The following is a 17,535-nucleotide window of genomic DNA, read 5'->3' as shown; positions in this document are numbered from 1 at the left end:
GCTCCATTTAAAGCTGTGCATCAAAGGTTTTGATCTCTTTTCAGTGATTTTTGTTTTAACATTTTGTTAAATGTTAAACATTAACATTTTGTAATGATAAGCCTAGGTAGATGAGTCAAATGGCAAATAAATTCAGAATAAACATAATTTCTACAGAAATATGCAGGGCTTCCATCTGTGAAAGACTGCAGGAATCCTCAATCTGGAAGAAGAAATTTCATTTTACATAAAACAGGCCCCCACCCCTTGCTGAAACATGTACTTCAAAATGCAAACTCAGAATTCTTTTTAAAGCACCATATTCTTTTTAGGAAGATGTATTTAAACAATCTTCTGTGATCTTTTTATAATCTTACATTTTCCAAACTTAAGAAAGTTAACTGTAATATGTAAAAGAAAAAAGCCTGTATTTATTGACGATAGATACATAAATAATTTAATTACGAACATACCTAAGAGCAACGCAGCAGAATCACCAGGGCTTGTTAAAACACTGATTTCTGGCCCTGCCCCCAGGGTTTCTGATTTAGTAGTTATGGAATGGGACCGAAGAATCTGCTAATGCTGCAGATTGGCAAGCTGACTTTGAGAATCACTGCTCTGGAGATTATCTTTCAAAAAAAAATAGTTGTTCCTAATTACCTATGAATAATTTGGGAAGAAGGTCATTCTTCACTAGTAGCCTCCCTGTTATTTTGCCTCATTCATCAAATTAATGCCTGTCAAAGAGAAAATATTGAAGATCCTGCCAAGTAGATAACATCAGAAGGAGTAGTTATTAAGGGAAATATCCCTAATTTGGTCTCATCATACTACGGCTTAGTCTCTTTGGACACCTTACTTATTTTTATTTCTAATATAGTATGTGCCCAGGCACATCCAGTTTTTAAGACCATTCTGCCTCCTGACTCACTTCACATATAGGTATGTCATTAACCAGGTGTCTTCTTTTCTAAGTACTGAGGCCTTAGATCCCATTTATTAGACTGCCTCAAGGCTGTTAGCCATGTTTCAAGGGAAACCATCTCCCAAGAATTCCCTGCAATCTAAGCTGGTTCTTCATCCTTGTGATCTTCAAATAAATGTTCTTTGGGGTTTACTGAGAATTCTCATTTTGCATAGTTGTTAATCCTTGGTAGTGAATGCATTAATGTGGTTTGTATTTAGCAAAAATAGTGTAGAACTTTGAAACACCCTAGCTACCCTTTCTTTTAAAATCACAAACGGACTTTCCTCTTGCACTGTTATATAAGCTGCTGATTTTTCAACCTCATTGCTTACCTTTAATAACTTTCCATGTCAGTGAATATATCTCCACTTCATCTTTCCTAGGTGTTCTATTATATGCATACACTATAATTAATTTAACAGCTCAAATTTGGCACTTAGATTGTTATAAAAATATAAACATGCTGTAGTAAATATTTGTACATGTATCTGTGTATACTATTTGATAAAGATGAATTCCTAGATGTTGAACTTGTGAATCAAAGTATATGCATATTTAATTTATTTATTGTAATTATGACAGATTGCAATCCAGAAATCCTGAATCAATTTACAGTTCCACCAACAATGTATCAAAATACCCACTTCACTCTACTCATGCCAATCTTTGAAATCTCTTTCAATCAAATAGGCAAAAGTCATTTTGTTATTTTAAAAACTAGAGAAAGTCTCCTAAAAGAACAGTTTCTATAATAATGCAAAGAGGAAAGTCTATTTTTGTTTGTTTTTAAAAAAAAGTTTGGTGCAAAGTTGAGTGACTCATGCCTGTAATCCCAGGACTTTGGGAGGCCAAGGCAAGAGGATTGCTTGCGCCTTGGAGGCAGAGGTTGCAGTAAGCCAAGATCGTGTCACAGCACTCCAGCCTGTGCAACAGAAAAATGATTTTTTACAATGAGTATGGAATAATTTAAAATGAAAATAAATTCTTATATTAAACCAAAGAATCTGTCAAATTACCGGTTAATGAAATTGGCCTTCATTTAAAATTGGACTCCTTTTCTAAGTTATAACCTAAGTTCCAATGTGTTGACTATTTTACCTGGTTCATGTGCTCTGGTTTGATCCCTCATAGAAACTTTATTTGGTTAACACCAGCTTAGTAATAGGGGTATTAATCTACCTATAGAAATTTGAGGAAAATAATGGGGAAATTAGCTTTTATTATTTTGTAGTCATTTTTATTTTAAGTCAAACTAGCTGTGTGACCTTAAAGAAACCATATCATCTCTCTGTACCTCAGCATGCTCCTCTATAAAATAAAAAACCTGGAGTATGTTGTGGCACCTCTAGATTGTCATGCCCAGCAGGCTGATTTTCTACCTCTTTCTTCTGGTAATGACACATTGCTCTTCCTTAAAGGTGGTACCTAGGGAAGGAGCATCCCAGTGCAACATCTGACAAAGAAACATCTGGAGATGATCTCTGAACTCGTGTCTAGCCTTCTGATTAAGAAGTTGCCAAGAAAAACTAAAATAGTCATTTCCTCTGGGAAAGGGGCATGGGTGGTTTATTGACAAGCTAGAATTGAGACTTAACATTTCCCTGTATTTCTCTTTAGAATTCTGCATCCTATTATTCTGTACATGTGTTACCTAGTCATTAGGTAAATACATATTTGGAAATCATTTTTGAAAAGACAAAGTAGAGTTCATAATCTCATCATTTTAAGGGCACTGTCTTAGTCCCTTTGTGTTGTTATAAAGGAATATCTGAGTCTGGGTAATTCATAAAGAAAGATTTGTTTGGCCCATTTTCTGCAGATGGTACAAGAAGCATGGCACTAGCATCTGCTGAGCTTCTGGTGAGGGCCTCAGGCTCCTTCTACTCATGGTGGAAGGCAGAGGGGAGCCATCATGTAAGAGATCACAGGAAGAGAAAGGAAGCAAGACGGAGAAGGGGGAGGTGCCAGGCTCTATTTAATGCCAGTTTTCCAGGGAAGTAATAGAGTAAGAACTCAGTCACAAACCTCCAGCCAAGGGCATTAATCTATTCATGAGGGATCTCCCTCCATAACCCAAACACCTCCCATTAGGCCTCACATCCAACATTGGGGATCAAATTTCACCATGAGGTTTGGTGGGATCAAACACTCAAAGTATAGCAGACATGCATAAGCTAAGGACTGGAATTACATATGTTAAAATACCAACAGTGGTTATCTCTATATGGCAGAACTGTGAGTAATTTTGTTTTCTTTTCTATGATTTTATTTATTTTTATACGTTTTTTTCCCTGAACATTCCCTCCTGTGGTCAAATCTTTTACATTTTAAGCATTAATCTTGTAAAATAAATATGTAAAATAAAGAACCTAATATGCCTAATACATCGAAACTAGAAGGGAAAGTGTTGCCAGGAAAATCTCTACTAGCAACCATGTCACTAGACACAGAGCAGGTGCTCAATATATGGTCTGTGAGTCACTGATTTTACCTCCTGACTCCTCATGTCCTTTCTCATTGAGAGCTGTTTTCCCAGCATAAGAGTCTCCTCTTCCTAAAACTCTCCTCTTCTGAAAACTTCCACCTGCTACCCCATTTTCATGTTGGTAGATCCTACTTGATGCTCAGGTATCCACTTTGCTCTCCCTCCTCCAAGAAGCTCTCCCAACTCACAGGTCTAGGCTGGGTCCCATGTACAATCATCTTCATAATTCCTGCCTCCTTACTGAACTGTAGGTCCTCGAAATCAGGGCCACATCTGACTTGTTCACTGTTGTATCCCAAATACTTAGCATGGTCCTTGTCAGAGAGTAGATTCTCAATAACTATGTGTTAAATGAGTGAGTGAGATTACCTGTACAAACTTCACCTCTGGCATGCTACATGCAGATTCCTTTTGAGCACACTCAACTGGTCTTTAGCTTGATTCCCTTCCATCGAACCCTTACTTTGCCAGCTATTCATCTTAATCAAAAACAACTTCTGTTGATGGGATAATAAAGAGTTGCAGTAAGGACACAACACATTGTTGTTGGTTGAAATATGCACTTTACCTGTGAAGCTTCTCATGGCCCTATGCATTAGTGGGTTCTATGAATGGCTGTTGGATCTCAGAAGTTTTGTGAGATATTCTCTTATTTTCTGTAATTAACTCAGTTGAGCAACTGGGGCAATAGTAAGTCCTTCAGACCATCCTTCTGCAAACTTACAGAGTTCACATTCAAATTATATTGAATAATTGCTGAATGTGATGACAGATAGCACTTGAGCTGATGTCCAAGATGATGCTGATAAAAAGAGTTGTGCTAATCCGTTCCTTTAGAACAGTGATCCCCAACCTTTTTGGCACCAGGGATGGACTTCATGGAAGACAGTTTTTCCACAGACTTGGGGGCGGGAGGTGGTCTGGGGATGATTGAAGTGCATTACATTTATCGTGCACTTCATTTCTATTATTACATTGTTATAACTCATCATAATGTAGAATCAGTGGAAACCCTGAGCTTGTTTTCCTGCAACTGGATGGTCCCATTGGGGGTGATGGAAGACAGTGACACCTGAAGTGTATTGCTTATGTCCACTCTACTCCATAATCTCATTTTGGTTGCTGTCACTGCAGAAAACCCTGCTTCACAAAGATAGGATGTTGGAAATGGAAAGAAGCTTTTCAGTTCTTCTGTGGTAATCTCAGGATATTCCACCTTGACTTTAATCCAGAATGTATGGAGATTTGAAGTTGCCTCAAACATACTTTTAAGGCCACCAGAATTTGCAGTCTCAAGCAGTTGATCTTCAAGCATGGACAAAGCTGATTCCCTGGTTTATCCATTCCTTCCCAGTCTGGGGGTCTTTTGTGGTTGGGAAGTAGCGCACAAACTCTTTTGAAAGCTGAGACAGGTGACCATGCACCAGCTGGGAGAAAGAAGGCCCTGGCTTGGTGTCTTTCACAATCTCTGCTGTTTGAAGCATGTCAGAAATCCAAATATTCATTCATTGCCCCCATAATTCCAGTTTGGCTTTGAATGCAGCCACTTTATCTGCCGACTCAAACACAGCTGTTGTTCTTCCCTGAAGTGACAGACTGAGTTCATTGAGCAGGTTGAATATGTCACACAAGTAAGCAAGTTTTGTGACCCATTCTGTGTCGCTGAAATGTGCTGCCAGTGGTGCTTTTCTAAAAGAAATCTTTGGAGTGGGTCTCATAACTCAAACATCTCTGGCCAGTGATCTACCTTGAGAAAGCCATCTCACTTCTGTGTATAAGAGAAGATGTGTGTGCTCTGTATCCATTTCCTCCCAGAGCTGTGCAAAAAGATATGAGTTAAGGGCATGTAATTTAATGCTGTTGAAAATTTCAATCACATCCTGTGAAACATTAAGTTCAGGTGACTTTTTTTTTTTTTTTTTTTGCTAGCCAGCATTTCTCTATGGATGACACAGTGTGTAGATTCACATTCAGAAGCAACCTCTTTGACCCAAGTAGTGAAACTAGAAAGGCATCCAGTCATGGCAGCCTCTCTGTCCATGCTTATACCAATGCAAAATGATCAATTCTGTTTTCCTGATATGTGATTCATATGGTTTGGCTCTGTGTCCCCACCAAAATTTCATCTTGTAGCCCCCATAATTCCTGCATATTGTGGGAGGGACCCAGTGGGAGATGATTGAATCACAGGGGCAGGTCTTTCCCGTGCTGTTCTCGTGACAGTGAGTGGGTCTCATGAGATCTGATGGTTTTAAAAACAAGAGTTTCTCTGCACAAGCTCTTATCTTGTCTGCCACCATGTGAGACATGACTTTCACATTCCACCATAATTGTGAGGCCTCCCCAGCCGTATGGAACTGTAAGCCCATTAAATCTTTTATTTTGTAAATTGCACAGTCTTGGGTACATCTTTATCAGCAGCATGAAAATGAACTAATATAGTAATCATTCAAAGGCTTGAATAGTTCTATAGCTGTAGCATTGGTTGGCAACAAAAGTGTACATAACATTCTCACGCACATCCTCCTGAGAAATATATCGCACAAAAACAAGCATTGTTGCCTTGTTGTCAACATTGGTAGACTCGTCAACCTGGATTGTGTGCAACAGTGACTCATTAATCCTCTCTAACAGTTGTGCCTCAATATCCTCAGCTATTTCATTCATTTGTCTAGTTGTGGTGCTAGCCAAATGAGGAACATATGCCACCTTTTGAACTGCAGCATCTCCTAAAAGTTCATGACTAACATCCTTAGTGGTGGGCAGGATCAACTCTTCACCAATAGTAAAGGGCTTCTTAGTGTTAGTGATGTGGTTAGCCACTAAGAATGACGCTCTTAGTGCAGACACATTTGATGAAGTGGTGGCCATCAATAATTGCTTTTGTTCTTCCTGTTCATGTTTTTCTTTTTAATTTGAAAAACTCTAAAGGCTTGTCTTTTAGTGCAGGGTGTTTGGTCTCTACGTGGTGAAGCAGTTTTGAAAATTTCATGGCTCCATTGAATATACAATTTCATGGCTCCACCACATATGCAAAGTAGGTCTAGAGAATGTAAATCACCTGTTGCAATCAACCTATAAAAAGCAGGACTCGGCCGGGCGCGGTGGCTCAAGCCTGTAATCCCAGCACTTTGGGAGGCCGAGACGGGCGGATCACGAGGTCAGGAGATCGAGACCATCCTGGCTAACACGGTGAAACCCCGTCTCTACCAAAAAAAAAAAAAAAAAAACTAGCCGGGCGAGGTGGCGGGCGCCTGTAGTCTCAGCTACTCGGGAGGCTGAGGCAGGAGAATGGCGTGAACCCGGGAGGCGGAGCTTGCAGTGAGCTGAGATCTGGCCACTGCACTCCAGCCTGGGCGACAGAGCAAGACTCCGTCTCAACAACAACAACAAAAAAAGCAGGACTCTTGGTATTTTCTTTTAAATGCAGCTTTCTTTTTGTTTGCAGTCTTGGAGTCTTCTGCTGCCTTATCATTGGATCTTCCCCCTTTTCAAAGAAGCTCTCCAGTGACATTTGTTTTTCATTCATTTTGGCTAGAGTTAGCTTATGGGCTTACTAAAACTGTGACTGAGACAAGTGTGCAGTACAGGAAAAAGGTGTGGGTGGAAGCAGTAAATAAAATAATGGGTGTGCCACGCAAGGACTGAAATAAGTGTCAGATTCTGATTTAAAGCCTGCCATCAGATGCAGCTTAATTGTCACTTGCCATTCACTGATAGGGTTTTGATATGAGTCTGCAAGCAATTGATTTATTATGGTCTCTGCATAGTGAAACCTCTCCGCTAATGTTAATCTGTATTTGCAATTGTTCCTCCATGCTAGCATCACTGCCTTAGCTCTACCTCAGATCATCAGGCATTAGCTTCTCATAAGGAGCAAACAAACAACCTAAATCCCTTACATATTCACAAAAGAATTTGCACTCCTAATAGAATCTAATGCCACTGCTGACCTGACAGGAGGTAGAGCTCAGGCAGTAATGTGAGCAATGAAGAGTGGCTGTAAATACAGATGCAGCTTTGCTTGCTCAACTGCCGCTCATCTCCTACTGTGTGGCCTGGTTCCTAATAGGGGTTGGGGACTTCTGTTTTAGAAGGCTTGCTTCAATTGCCCAAAACAAAGAGTGAACTCCAATCCTTCATTAAATCTAACTTTAGAGCATACTTTATTGATATCATGATTGCAGTTGTTGGGGGTGACATTATAAAACAGTGGTAATACAATTCCATAGGACCCATAGCATGTAAAATCTGGAATTAGCTTTAATGATCACCTAATCTCACCCTTTAATTATATTACAAATGAAATTATTGAGATACAAAGAAATAAAGCCTCTAGTTCTTGGCAGATTTGGGTTTGAACGTGGAACTTCTGTCCTTAAGTTTTTCTTTATTAAATTTTCTCATTTGTAAATCATGACTACTCATAACATAAGCCCATCAAAACTCTAGGAAAGTATGATGTTAACTGCAGCGTTGTTGTATATACATGTAGCATACATATAGAAGTGTATATTTGAATATGCTTAGTCCAGGCTGTAGACAGGATAAAGCAATACTTAAGAGGGGAAATATATCCAATCATAACTAAATTACTATATTTCATTGGCTTTAAGATGCTATCAATTACATTAGTAACTGTTATTTTATTTACCACACTAAGAAAAATAAACACTGCCAATTAAATGAGGATACCAATTATAAGATGTGCCCCAATTTTAGAAATTTTAAAATGTAAAAAAAAAAGTCATCTTGAGAACTGAAGTATAGTGTTAAGTAAGATGATGTTTATATTACTCTTTTTTGCTAAAATAACTTGTTTAATATTACTAATGTCTCCATACTTATACCACGTTCATCATGGGTAAAGGCAAGTGAAGGATATAAGCACAAATATTTTCATGTAGTGCATACATAGAGGAAAAAGTTATAGTTTTTTGGAATCAAATTATGTCAGGATGCTTTTGGAAACCCAACTCAAGCCAACATTTAAAATAAAAAGAGTTTATTGCCTCACTGACTACAAAATTCACAGTATCATCCCCGTACTGATTCCAATTTTCTGTGTCCTTTCACCTCTGTCACCTTCCTGGACTCCTTGAACTCAGCCTAGCCTCCCCTGAAGCAATCAGATGCTGGAGCAGTTCCAGGGCTCACATCTGCTCTCCACACCACACAGAGCTAAGGGAGCCACCCATCCTAACTTTCTTAGTCTGAAGCCCAGAGTTCATGCTGATAGACCAGCTTCAGTCACAAGCAGTTCAGTGAAGTCATTAGGAGCACAGATTCCAGAGCCAGACTGCCTGAGTTAGGATCCCTCCCAGCTCTGTGCCTCAGAGCAGCAAAAAGGGGATTATAATAGCACCTACCCTGAAGGGTTGTTGTGAGGACCAAATGGGCTAACTCAGTGCTTAGAATAGCACCTAGCACTTAGTAAATTAGAAAGTGCTGTGAAAGTGATGATGATGATGATGATGATGATGATGATGGTGATGATGGTGATGATCCATTCCTAAAGTAATCACCATGACTAGAGGGCGACTGTGCTGAATGGCTTAGCCTAAATCAAAACACTCCTCTAACGTAACACGCAAAATTGCCTTCTCAGGAACCACATGGGTCCCCAGACAGGAGCCATTGAAAATAACTTGGCAACAGAGGCATAGAAAGCACCCAGGGGCAATCAGCAAAGGTTCACTATACAAATCACAGTTTAAGTATGCAGGGTTGTTCGACAAATCATAGTCTAAAATGAAGACCATGTGTTCAAGGTAAATAATCATTCTACGCTTTATATCTTTTACAAATACGTATTTTCAAATATCAAGTTTCCATGTTATATATCAATTACACATTTCACAAATGCTACCCAGGCTCCCCCTTTTGCTCACATACTTTCTTTCATTTTACACCTCAGTCAGTATTCATTGACTGTTGATGTGTGCCAGGCATAGCAGTTAGCAAGCTGGTCTCTACCTTCAAGGAGCTTACAGAATGGAGTCTTATATAAGGAGTCTTATAGAATGATAGTTCTTAGCAAGTACTGATCTTGCTTTAGCTAGATCACTATTATATGAAATAAAAATGTAGACGGCCAAATAGGAACAGTTCCCGTATACAGCTCCCAGCGAGACCAATGCAGAAGGCAGGTGATTTCTGCATTTCCAACTGAGGTACCTGGGTCATCTCACTGGGACTGCTTAGACAGTGGGTGCAGCCCACAGAGGGTGAGCAGAAGCAGGACGGGGCATCACCTCACTCGGGAAGTTCAAGGGGCTGGGGAACTCCCTTCCCTAGCCAGGGAAGCCATAAGGAACTAAGTTATCTGGCCCAGATACTATGCTTTTCCCATGGTTTTTGCAACCTGACTACCAGGAGATTCCTTCATGTGCCTAACCACCAAGGCCCTGAGTTGTTTCAAGCACAAAACTGAGCAGCTGTTTGGGCAGACACTGAGCCAACTGCAGGTGTTTGTTTTCATACCCCAGTGGCACCTGGAACCCCAGTGAAACAGAACCGTTCACTCCCCTGGAGAAGGAGCTGAAACCAGGGAGTCAAGTGATCTTGCTCAGCGGGTACCACCCCCATGGAGCCCAGCAAGCCAAGAGCTGCTGGCTTGAAATTCTCACTGCCAGCACTGCAGCCTGAAGTCGACCTGGGACACCTGAGCTTGGTTGGGGGCGGGGCATCCACCATTACTGAGGCTTAGTTAGGCTGTTTTCCCCTCACAGTGTAAACAAAGCTGCCAGACTGCCTCTCTAGATTCCTCCTCACTGGGCAGGGCATCTCTGAAAGAAAGGCAGCAGCCCCAGTCAGGGGCTTATAGATAAAACTCCCTTCTGCCTGAGACAAAGCACCTGGGGGAAGAGGTGGCTGTGAGCAGAGCTTCAGCAGACTTAAACGTTCCTGCCTGCAGGCTCTGAAGAGAGCAGCGGATCTCCAGGCACAGTGCTCGAGCTCCGAGTTCTGCTAAGGGACATACTGCCTCCTCAAGTGGGTCCCTGACCCCCATGCCCCCCGACTGGGAGACACTTCCCAGCAGGGGTCGACAGACACCTCATACAGAAAAGCTCCGGCTGGCATCTGGCAGGTGCCCCTCAAGGATGAAGCTTCCAAAGGAAGGAACAGGCAGCAATTTTTGCTGTTCTGCAGCCTCCACTGGTGATAACCATGCAAACAGGGTCTGGAGTGAACCTCCAGCAAACTCCAGCATACCTGCAGGAGAGGGCCCTGTTAGAAGGAAAACAAACAAACAGAAAGCAATAACATTAACATCAACAAAAAGGATGCTCATGCAAAAACCCCATCCAAAGGTCATCAGCATCAAAGACCAAAGGTAGATAAATCCACAAAGATTAGGAAAAACTGGCACAAAGATGCTGAAAATTCCAATAACCAGAATGACTCTTCTCCTCCAAAGGATCACAACTCTTTGCCAGCAAGGGTACAAAACTGGATAGAGAATGAGTTTGACAAGTTGACAGAAGTAGGCTTCAGAAGGTGGGTAATAACAAACTCCTCTGAGCTAAAGGAGTATGTTCTAACCCAATGCAAGGAAGCTAAGAACCTTGATCAAAGGTTACAGAAACTGCTAACAAGAATAACCAGTTTACAGAAGAACAAAAATGACATGATAGAGTTGAAAAGCACAGCACAAGAACTTCATAAAGCACACAAAAGTATCAATAGCCAAATCGATCAAGCAAAAGAAAGGATATCAGAGATTGAAGATCAACTGAACGGAATAAAGTGTGAAGACAATATTAGAGAAAAAAAGAATGAAAAGGAATGAACAAATCCTCCAAGAAATATGGGATTATGTGAAAAGAACAAACCTACGATTGACTGGTGTACCTGAAAGTGATGGGGAGAATGGAACCAAGTTGGAAAACACACTTCAGGATATTATCCAGGAGAACTTCCCCAACCTAGCAAGATAGGCCAACATTCAAATTCAGGAAATACAGAGAAAACCACTAAGATACTCCCAAAGAAGAACAACCCCAAGACACATAATTGCCAGATTCATCAAGGTTGAAATGAAGGAAAAAATGTTAAGGGCAGCCAGAGAGAAAGGTCAGGTTACCTACAAAGGGAAGCCCATCAGACTAACAGCAGATCTCTCTGCAGAAAACCTACAAGCCAGAAGAGAGTGGGGGCCAATATTCAACTTTGTTAAGGAAAATAATTTTTAACTCAGAATTTCATATACAGGCAAACTAAGCTTCATAAGCAAAGGAGAAATAAAATCCTTTATAGGTAAGCAAATGCTGATGGATTTTGTCACTACGAGGCCTGCATTACACGAGCTCCTGAATGAAGCACTAAATATGCAAAGGAAAAACCAGTACCAGTCACTACAAAAACATACCAAAATATAAAGATCAAAGACACATGAAGAAACTGTATCAACTAATGTGCAAAATAACCAGCTAGCATCATGATGACAGGATCAAATTCACAAATAACAATATTAATCTTAAATGTAAATAGGCTAAATGTCCCAATTAAAAGACACAGACTGGAAAATTCAATAAAGAATCAAGACCCATGGTTGTGCTGTATTCAGGAGACCCATCTCACATGCAGAGACACACATAGGCTCAAAGTAAGGGGATGGAGAAATGTTTACAAAGCAAATGAAAAGAGAAAAAAAAGCAGGGGTTGCAATCATAGCCTCTGATAAAACAGACTTTAAACCAACAAAGATCAAAAAAGACAAACTAGGGCATTACATAATGGTAAAGGGATCAATGCAACAGGAAGAGCTAACTATCCTAAATATATATGCACCCAAAGCAGGAGCATCCAGATTCATAAAGCAAGTTCTTTTTTTTTTTTTTTTTGAGACGGGGTCTTGCTCTGCCACCCAGGCTGGAGTGCAGTGGCCGGATCTCAGCTCACTGCAAGCTCCGCCTCCCGGGTTTACGCCATTCTCCTGCCTCAGCCTCCCGAGTAGCTGGGACTACAGGCACCCGCCTCGTCGCCCGGCTAGTTTTTTGTATTTTTAAGTAGAGACAGGGTTTCACCGTATTAGCCAGGATGGTCTCGATCTCCTGACCTCGTGATCCGCCCGTCTCGGCCTCCCAAAGTGCTGGGATTACAGGCTTGAGCCACCGCGCCCGGCCCATAAAGCAAGTTCTTAGAGACCTACAAAGAGACTTAGACTCCCACATAATAATAGTGAGAGATTTTAACACCCCACTGTCAATATTAGACAGATCAACAGGACAGAAAATTAACAAGAATATCCAGGATATGAACTCAGCTCTGGACCAAGCAAACCTAATAGACATCTACAGAACTCTCCACCCCAAATCAACAGAATATACATTCTTCTCAGCACCACATAGCACTTATTCCAAAATGGACCACATAATTGGAAGTAAAACACTCCTCAGCAAATGCAAAAGAATGGAAATCATAACAAACAGTCTCTCAGTCCACAGTGCAATCGAATTAGAACTCAGGATTGAGAAACTCACTCAAAACTACAAAGCTACATGGAAACTGAACAACCTGCTCCTGAATGACTACTGGGTAAATAATGGAATTAAGGCAGAAATAAGTAAGTTATTTAAACCAATGAGAACAAAGACACAATATACCAGAATCTCGTGACACAGCTAAAGCAGTGTTTAGAGGGAAATTTGTAGCACTAAATTCCCACAAGAGAAAGCAGGAAAGATTTAAAACTGATACCCTAAATTCACAACTAAAAGAACTAGAGAAGCAAGAGCAAACAGATTCAAAAGCTAGCAGAAGACAAGAAATAACTAAGATCAGAGCAGAACTGAAGGAGACAGAGACACAAAAAACTCTTCAAAAAAATCAATGAATCCAGGAACTGGTTTTTCGAAAGATTAACAAAATAGATACACCACTAGCAAGACTAATAAAGAAGAAAAGAGAGAAGAATCAAACAGATACAATAAAAAATGACAAAGGGGATATCGCCACTGATCTAACAGAAATACAAACTACCATAAGAGAATATTGTAAACAACTCTACACAAATAAACTAGAAAATCCAGAAGAAATTCATAAATTCCTGGATATGCACACCCTCCCAAGTCTAAACCAGGAAGAAGTTAAATCCCTGAATAGACCAATAACAAGTTCTGAAATTGAGACAACTATTAATAGCTTACCAACCAAAAAAATCCCAGGACAAGATGGATTCACAGCTGAATTCTGCCAGAGGTACAAATAGGAGCTGGTACCATTCCTTCTGAAACTATTCCAAACAATAGAAAATGAGGGACTCCTCCCTAACTCATTTTGTGAAGCCATCATCATCCTAATACCAAAACCTAGCAAAGACATAACAAAAAAAGAAAAATTCAGGCCAATATCCCTGATGAACATCGATGCGAAAATCCTCAATAAAATACTGGCAAACCAAATCCAGCAACACATCAAAAAGCTTATCCACCAAGATCAAGTTGGCTTCATCCCTGGGATGCAAGGCTGGTTCAACATACACAAATCAATAAATGTAATCTATCACATAAACAGAATCAATGACAAAAATCACATGATTATTCCAATAGATGAAAAGGCCTTCAATAAAATTCAACACCCCTTCATGCTAAAAACATTCAATAAGCTAGGTATTCATGGAACATATCTCGAATAATAAAAACTATTTATGACAAACCCACAGCCAATATCATACTGAATGGGCAAAAGCTGGAAGCATTCCTTTTGAAAACTGGCACAAGATAAGGATGCCCTCTCTCTCCACTCCTATTCAACATAGTATTGGAAGTTCTGGCCAGGGCAATCAGGCAATAGAAAGAAATAAAGCATATTCAAATAGGAAGAGAGGAAGTCAAATTGTCTCTGTTTGCAGATGACATGATTGTATATTTAGAAAACTCCATCATCTCACCCAAAAACTCCTTAAGCTGATAAGCAACATCAGCAAAGTCTCAGGATATAAAATCAAAAATCACAAGCATTCCTATACACCAATAATAGGCAAACAGAGAGCCAAGTCATGAGTGAACTCCCATTCACAATTGCTACAAAGAGAATAAAATACACAGGAATACAACTTAGAAGGGATGTGAAGGACCTCTTCAAGGAGAACTGCAAACCATTGCTCAAGGAAATAAGAGAGGACACAAAAAAGTGGAAAAAAAAAATCCATGCTCATGGATAGGAATAATAAATATTGTGAAAATGCCCATACTGCCCAAAGTAATTTATAAATTCAATGCTATTCCCGTCAAGCTACCATTGACTTTCTTACAGAATTGGAAAAAACTGCTTTAAATTTCATATGGAACCAAAAAAGAATCCATATAGCCAAGACAATTCTAAGCATAAAGAACGAAGCTGGAGGCATCATGTTACCTGACTTCAAACAATACTACAAGGCTACAGTAACCAAAACAATATGGTACTGGTACCAAAACAGACATATAGACCAATGGAACAGAACAGAGGCCTCAGAAATAACACTTCACATCTATAACCATCTGATCTTTGACAAACCTGACAAAAACAAGAAATGGGGAAAGGATTTCCTATTTTAAAAGTGGTGTTGGGAAAACTGGCTAACCATATGCAGAAAACTGAAACTAGACCCTTTCCTTATACCTTATACAAAAATTAACTCAAAATGGATTAGAGACTTAAATGTTAGACCTAAAACCATAAAAGCCTTAGAATAAAACCTAGGCAATACCATTCAGGACATAGGCATGGGCAAAGACTTCATGACTGAAACACCAAAAGCAATGGCAACAAAAGCCAAAATTGACAAATGGGATCTAATTAAACAAAAGAGCTTCTGCACAGCAAAAGAAACTATCATAAGAGTGAACAGGTAACCTACAGAATGGAAGAAAATTTTGGCAGTCTATCCATCTGACAAAGTCTAATATCCAGAATCTACAAGAAACTTAAAGTAATGAGAATAAAACAACCCCATCAAAAAGTGGGCAAAAGATATGAATAGACACTTCTCAAAAGAAGACATTTATGTGGCCAACAGACATAGGAAAAAATGCTTATTATCACTGGTCATTAGAGAAATGCGAATCAAAACCACAAGGAGATACCATCTCATGTCAGTTAGAATGGTGATCATTAAAAAGTCAGGAAACAACAGATGCTGGAGAGGATGTGGAGAAATAGGAAAGTTGTTACACTGTTGGTGGGAGTATAAATTAGTTCAACCATTGTGGAAGACGGTGTGGTGATTCCTCAAGGATCTAGAACCAGAAATAGCATTTGACCCAGCAATCCCATTACTGGGTATATACCCAACGCATTAGAAATCACTCTGCTATAATGAGACATGCCCAGGTATGTTTATTGCAGCACTATTTACAATAACAAAGACTTGCAACCAACTCAAATTAACATAAATGATAGACTAAAGAAAATGTGGCATATACACACCACGGAATACTATGCGGCCATAAAAAATAATGAGTTCATGTCCTTTTCAGGGACATGGATGAAGCTGGAAACCATCATTCTCAGCAAACTAACACAGGAACAGAAAACCAAACACCACATGTTCTCACTCATAAGTGGGAGTTGAACAATGAGAAGACATGGACACAAGGAGGGGAATGTCACACACTGGGGCCTATGGGGGGTTGGGGACAAAGAGAGGGATAGAATTAGGAGAAATATGTAATGCATGTGGGGCTTAAAACCTAGATGAAGCGTTGATGAGTGCAGCAAACCACCATGGCACATGTATATCTATTTAACAAATCTGCATGTTTTGCACACGTATCCCAGAACTTAAAGTATTTTAAAAAATAATAAAATAAAATAAAAGTACAAATAGGACCCTAGAAAATCAATATGTAAATTTTTCCTTGTTGAGTAAATTATTTTGTGACTATATGGTATTGTAATTACTGAATGTATTTATTTTGTGTGTCTGTCTCCCCTATTGGACTGTGAGCTGCTTGAGGGCACAGGCAGCCCCCTATTCAGCTATTTGTCTGTAACACCTAACATACTGCCTGGTAGATATTCACAGCTTTTAATTAATTAATTAAACTAACAATTTAGTCCAAATGCCAAAATTATGTAGTATTCATAGCTTGAGTGTGTAAAGGTGAGGGAGGAAGAGACAATATCTGATTGCTTATCTAAAAGATTCTCCTGGTTTTGCCATTTGTGATAACTTGAGGTTAAGTTTACCTCCTCATTATCTATGTTTCAAAGCAAAATTTGGCCTATATTCTACCTTTGAAACTAAACCCCAATTTTTAGCTGTATATATTTTTCAGATTCCCTTGCAAGTAGGAATGGCTATATGACTCTGGTGTGGCCAATGAAATGTAAATGTGAAGTATTAAACGGCACTTTCTGAGTCTTTAAAAGTCTTCCTAAACATCTTTAACAAGAGAAAAGGAGACATGCATCTCTGTGCTCCTTCCTGGTCCTGCAATTTGAAGGTGATGGCTGGAGTGCAAGGAGCCTTTTCAAGACAAGGCAGAACAAGAAAGGAGCCTGCACCCAACCATGGAAGCTCTGCACCAGCCTTGGGCAGCCTATCTCAGGGCTTATTCATGAGGAAAGAAGAAATTTTCACCTTGTTTAAATCTCTGTTGTTTGTTTTTGGGCTTTGTGGTTGTGTTGTTGTGTTTGTTAAAAACTGCTAAAAATAATCCTCATTGAAACCCACATTATCTAATTAATAGTGTAAAACAGAAAGGAACCAAACTGACAACCTACATATCTTTTTTTCTAAGGGACCACTTGGTTCTGTGGAATTATATGCTGTTCCTTAGAAATATATTTTCTCCATTGAATAAAAATATTTAACTTCATCTCCCTTGTCTGGACACCAGGGCTTCAAACATAATATATTAATTCACTAAGATTAATTAAGGTCTCAGAGTTTTGCTAAATAAATCCTTCCAAAGACACCACAAACTGCCCATCCTTAACCCACTTTCAATTTCAGCCTTGGGAAACCCATCTCAAAATCACACTCTTTGGCAGACTCTGAAAAAATTTGAGGAGGCAAGACACTAGAAAGACACTGTTGAGGAGGGCTTTTCATAATCTCATTATTTTCTCCCTCTGGAGATTTACTGCTATGAAAAATGTAATTTTCTTG

The sequence above is a fragment of the Trachypithecus francoisi genome, unplaced genomic scaffold (assembly GCF_009764315.1).
Source record: "Trachypithecus francoisi isolate TF-2019V2 unplaced genomic scaffold, Tfra_2.0 Lachesis_group2, whole genome shotgun sequence".
NCBI lineage: Eukaryota > Metazoa > Chordata > Mammalia > Primates > Cercopithecidae > Trachypithecus > Trachypithecus francoisi.
Note: the sequence above shows the minus strand (reverse complement) of the source record.